Raw genomic sequence first — 6000 nt, 5'->3', positions numbered from 1 at the left:
GCGAAGCGCACGCCACTGTCAGTAAATCGATGCGAGGGAGACGACGCGATTCTCACTCTCTGTTCCGCTACCGCCACCACCACCGCCGCCGCCACCCTCGCCACCTTCTCTCTCTCTTCGGTAATTTAAGCTCCGACTCGGTTCAGCTGAGTTCAGTTGCGCCACTTGGCCGTTGCGGTTCACGTGCCGTCGCAAGCTCGCGGAAGCTCTCTCGTGCGCGCGCAATCCCAAGACTGTCCCTTCTTTCTTTTTCTAGATTTACAGTTTGATTATCGTTTTTGCTCCTTTTTTATCTCTTCTCTCTCGAACCTTTTTCTTTTCTCGAGAAGTACATGAGGTGTACGTATTAAGAAAGGAGAAGACCCAGAGAAGAGTGCTGCAAGCTTTCAATGTTTCTTCTCCCGGAGGTCCACGATCGCCACAAGGTAAATAGGTAAAATAAACGTATCGCGTTACCTAATGGATAGTATACGAAAAGATCATTTCGTGGATTTCTAAATTACGAAAGATTTAATGGGCGATTAAAATCAAATTTTTTTTAGCTAACGATTTAGTCTAATAATATTTGATACGATCGCGTCACTTCATTCACGAGCGCGACCCGCGCTGAGCACGCGGCCACACGTTTTTCCATATTTTAAAAATATTCCGTACGTCGTACATATATTTACTATATTTATTAATATTATTATTACTTAATTAAGAATTCGATAGTTCAAAGTTAAAAATTGTTGGAAAACGTTTTAAAAATTTAGAGTGCTTATGATTTATATTGTAAAACAACTCTATAGGTACTCATAAATACTTCCGACCATCATTTTGCTACGTGTTATTAAAACTTGAGATATATTTTAAAAATAATAACATGAAAAAAAAACCATTAAATGTTCTCTTCAAATCTATGCAATTTTTACATACATAGAGGAAAGTCCCCTATTGTAAGATAGGTTCCTAATATGAGATGGCGGGGTTTTTTCATAGTGGGATCAACAGATGGGACCTATATAGGGCCTTTTAACTTAACATATCTCATATTAGGATTCTGTCTCATAATAGGGGACTTTCCTCTATATATATATATATATATATATATATATATATATATATATATATATATATTTTTTTTTTTTGAACATTTTAAAAAATTATTTTTTTCTAAAAATAATAGAATAATTTTCTTCTAAAATATCTTTATTTTAAAATGTCTTGTCTAATATGTTATATATGAGATGATAGTTATTTGAGACAATGGTTATTAAGCTAAATGGCAAAATTGGTATATGTACGGTTAACGGAATAATCAAATTATCGGCTGATACCGAAGGGTCTTCATCAGAAACAATGAAATTTGCAGACAGATATAGTTATCTTCTTTGGAACATCGATTTCGTTCTGTGAGGAAAGAGCGCGAAACTTTCATATATCGATGGCACGCACGCCAATGAACCAGGAATCAACGATGTTCTCTCAGCTTCTGATTGGAACGTCGGTCGCGATCACGTAGGAAGGCAGCGTGTTCAAAGTTCTCAATTCATTTGTACGTGCCCGCTCGCACGCACTGAATGAAGGTATCCATGGCATTTGCGGTCGTATCCCGATCGCAATTCGTACGTGGTCATGGTAAATTAATAGTAACGCTGCAAAATTCGAAAGCACATTGTAGCGAATGGTAACGAGTATAAAAAGAAGATATCTTTGTTTGAGCAAGGGTCGATAGGCAAAAGTTTGCCGAAGCATATTATAACGATTATAGATCGTTACATTTGATATTACCCCATGCAAGATGCTGGCTCCTCCGCACGCCATTATTTCCAAGCGTGGATATTTTGCGGCGACTTTGAATAATTACTGATATGTAACAATCAGAATTACAGCGGCACTCTAATTAAAATCGCAATTATATGATATTAAACATCTCCCGCGCGGGGTATTATGAGTTTTAATACGCGGTAAAAGAGATATGTTCTCTTCGGTTGGAGAGACACCATCGAAAAGGGACTTTACAATTAATCACCGTTATAATATTGTTAATGCAAGTGTGATTACGACTGTACGATATTAAACATTGTTCACGTCGTCCCGTTGCCATAGAGCGACGAGCGTATATTATCGATGATGGCAAAGGGACTCGCGGCGATCAAAGAGCGCGCTCCGCTCAGCTAGGTACCTACCCTTTTAAGAGCGTGCGTCAGCTGCGGAGGGATACTCGGATCAACTCAACGACCCGAGTGCGAGCGACAAAAAGCGTAATTAATCACGCTGATTTCTCGCGCAACGGGTAGACAAGGGGATGGGCGCGGCAATTTTTCTTCTCTGATCGTCGCGCTTTGTTCGGCCGACCCGGACAAAGTTTGGCAGGCCTTCCGCGTGTCTATCCCAAGTTTGTTAAAGCTTGAAGCCCGAGAATTTCATTCGCGAACAATTTCAATCCACTCTGGGATTCCACCGCGAGCCCTTCGAACCGACGCCGACGGATCCCATCGCGGGAGGAGGGCTCGGCTTCGTCCGATAACACGCTCGTATAAATTAATTCCTCGCGAGATGAAAGGTTTTCGCGAGCTGCGGGATTATACGGCGTTTCGTGCCTCGATTTACCACCACCTCGGAACTTCGCCGTTTCCCGAACTCGTGGTGAGCAAGTTCGTTCGGATGAACATTTCGCCTGCCGCCAGCGAAATACGTTAACCCTTTCCCCCCCTTAACTCGCATTATATCTCACCCAGCTGTTTCTGAGAGAGAAAAAGAGAGAAATTATTTTATTTTCTATTTACTTACTATTTAATTAGATTAAATAGTGTAAATCATATACATGTAGATATATATTATTATTTTTATAAATAAAAATTTATTTAAATTTATTTGCATTTAAATAAATTAATAGCATATTTTCCAAAATATAAAGTTATCTTGTGTTTATTCCAGTCATATTTTTATCGTGCTTAAAACTATTTGATAGAAATATCAACCAGGAAGTTGATTAAAATTTATTTTCGATCCCCTTCGAACTCTCTTTTACATTAATAATATGCGTCTTTGTGTGACTTTTTAATTAAGAAAAGAGAAAGAAGCATCGCGTATGATGAAAAAGTATCGAATAACAAAAACGAGGATGTGTTATCTTGTTGCGGAATTCGATTCTGCTTTCTTCGTAAATCAGGATAAAAATAAATTGACGTTATACCTTACGACAGTTTATAGTTTCTTCTGAAGTTTAATAAAAAACTTGATATTATTTTTTGCTTTGACAAAAGAATATCACACTTGACATTTTCACCATGTTGAAGGTTCATCTTATTAAGTAAACAGTTATCGAAACAGTTTACACGATATCGGAAAGAAACTTACTTATGGATTGTAATAGAGATGTAATATAAAGTTAACTGCGTTTTTCCGCCTTTCCGCGTTTCAGAAAAAGAGAAAAGAAAAAACATCTATAAACTTATAGTTGTTGATGGGTCAGCATATAACAATTATAATAATATAATATAGCTATAATATTTTCTATATAATTTATATGACTTCTGCCAAATGTATTCATCATACGAAAAATCTCAACATACAGTCGCTGCCGTCGCGGCAAGAATTTAAATGAACATCCAGGAGATGTGTATCCGCCGGTATTCCAAGGGTTAAGACCCTTCGACTTTCGTATTAAACTCTGCTCGCGGTAGGCGAACATACATAAAAAAAACGAATAAATTTCACAGTACGAAGGATATCCTTCGCAAATCTTTATCAAACTTGAAAAACAGGGGTTTTAATTTTTATGATTTGTAATAATACTGCAGTTTATAGAATTATTTGTTATTGTTGATATACAATTAGAAAGGAATGATACGAAAAAACAGTATCAAAATTTTGGAATAAAATTTGGAATAAAAATTAAAATTTCTACATACCTATACTTATTTAGTTTTGTTCTTAAGAAAATCAATTCTGAAAATCAGAAAAGTAATACCTTATTGAAGCTCATATAATTTACATTAACATGAATTTTTCAACGCTATTAAAACGCGAGCAGAAAATTCCATTATTCTATTTTATAAAATAATAAATAATATTTATGTCACCACAAATTATATTTCTGTAAAGTTAATTGAAATTATTTCTTGAATTATTTCCATATTTTAAATATTAAACAAAATATTACATAAAAAAATGTTATGCTACATTTTCATTTATTCTTTCTTTATGCAAAATCATCCTTGCATATAGTATTCTGGAAATATTCTACCATCGTTCCTATCAGATTTCTTCGCTCTACTCACTCATACACTTCGCGAGTTTCGCGAATGTCATAAAGCAGTTCGATAAAATCGCGAGGGAAAACGACGCGGAAAAGAATCGGACGGATGCATCGGGAAAAAGAGAGAGCCGCGTTCTGAAATTTATTCTGGTTTCCGCCATTCCTGTGCCATTCCCACATCGTCTGCGCTCTATTCTAAAAGTCTCGAAGGGCTTTTACCGGGGTGTCGGCTAAAATTTCGCGGGACGCGAGCTCGATTTAAGTGCCAGATGTCAAGCGCGCGAATACGACGACGTATCTTTATCCGACACGGACTAGATAAGTATGCGTGTGCTTTGCACGTCAGAGAGCCTATAGACTCTATAGAGCGATATACATATGTATATGTACGTGCGCAGGAGAGTTCTCTTCAAATGTTCCAATCGATGAAAATTTTGGGATCGAACATGTTTTAACAGCGATGATGGAATTCGATTTAGATGTTGCATTCAGACGTTACATCTTTCAATTTCGAAGGCATTTATTCTGTATCAACATTTCTTCGCCGTTATATCGCGATTTACTGGACGTTACATATGTATATATATATATGTATATATTCTCTGCAATTTTCCGAGATATTCGTAGTACTACATATATATAAGTTGCATGCTTTCCATTTCCCGTGCTTGATATCTCAATGATATGTCCAGCTAGTGACGCTGTCGTTATATCGGGGCTCCCGTCGTTATTTTAATTCAAAATCACCAGCGGCAGATATTTCTATCCCTTAAAGGTTCATCAGTTATGCATGGAAATAGCGGCGGAAAAAAATTGATAATCCGAGCTCTTCGCAAATTCCGGGTGCACAACCTCGACGCAATCGCGACATCATACACCCACGCACGATAATCCCGAGATCCTCGCCAGGCAACGGCGTGCAACGCGCGGTAATATATGCGCTGACGCGTTCCGTATTGAAATCGACGTCGATTTATCCTGACTTCTGTTTAATTGATGCAGTTTAGCTCGATACGCGGTAGATTTAATTACGTGTGTCGTTTGCTCCGCGAGCGATTTCCTCAGTTAGACAGAACTTTGCGTGGCGTATCTCGTGCCCTTAAATCTCTGTCTCTGAGAATTAGCCGCTATTTAACTCGGAGAATTACGTTTATTGCTTTTTATGCTCTCCTTCGCTCCCCCTCCCTCCCCCCCCCTCTCTCTCTCTCTCTCTCTAATCTCTCTCTCTCTCTCTCTCTCTCTCTCTCTCTCTCTAATCTCTTGAATCCCAGGAAATTTACAAGGACAGTAGGCGCGACGTTATTACAGGAACGTTTAATTTTAGAAATTACGAGACCAGCGAATTAAGCCTCCGGGAAGTCTTTGAGCATCGGATTCCACATTTCGAGAGAGATGAATGCAACAGTAATTGCGACAATAACTGTCGCACATTTTCGCGAATTGTTCTATAAACACGCTAGAGATGATATCAACGTCGGCATCCTCACGACCTGATTTGACATACGTGCTAAAGTAGCTCTCAGGCGAACTCTCTAATTAGGCGCGCTCTTTAATCAGTACTTGATTAACTTCCACGGTACAGAAATGCACACCCGTCGCGCATAAAGTGAAATGACAGGTACGAAGACACGCTGCGCGCGGAGTGGATATATTCACGAATGGAAACGAGCTCGTAAACTCCGTTCTGTGGATTTTCCGTTTATTCTGCAGGGTGTGAAACAAAGTTTCATACCGCATATAAAACAATGGAAGTT

General features: G+C 38.4%; 1 protein-coding gene across 1 annotated transcript in view; it reads left to right on the top strand.

Annotated features, from left to right (window-relative positions):
• The first annotated feature begins 144 nt into the window (after window positions 1–144).
• LOC139812332 (uncharacterized) overlaps window positions 145–6000 on the top strand; it is a 42534-nt gene continuing 36678 nt past the window's right edge. Inside the window, exon 1 of the mRNA XM_071777074.1 lies at window positions 145–425. The gene's annotated coding sequence lies outside the window, so the exon portion shown is untranslated. The remainder of the gene's footprint in view (window positions 426–6000) is intronic.

The sequence above is a fragment of the Temnothorax longispinosus genome, chromosome 4, assembly GCF_030848805.1.
Source record: "Temnothorax longispinosus isolate EJ_2023e chromosome 4, Tlon_JGU_v1, whole genome shotgun sequence".
Taxonomy (NCBI): Eukaryota; Metazoa; Arthropoda; class Insecta; order Hymenoptera; family Formicidae; genus Temnothorax; species Temnothorax longispinosus.
The sequence above is the reverse complement of the archived record's forward strand: the minus strand, read 5'-3'. Positions and strand labels throughout refer to the sequence as shown.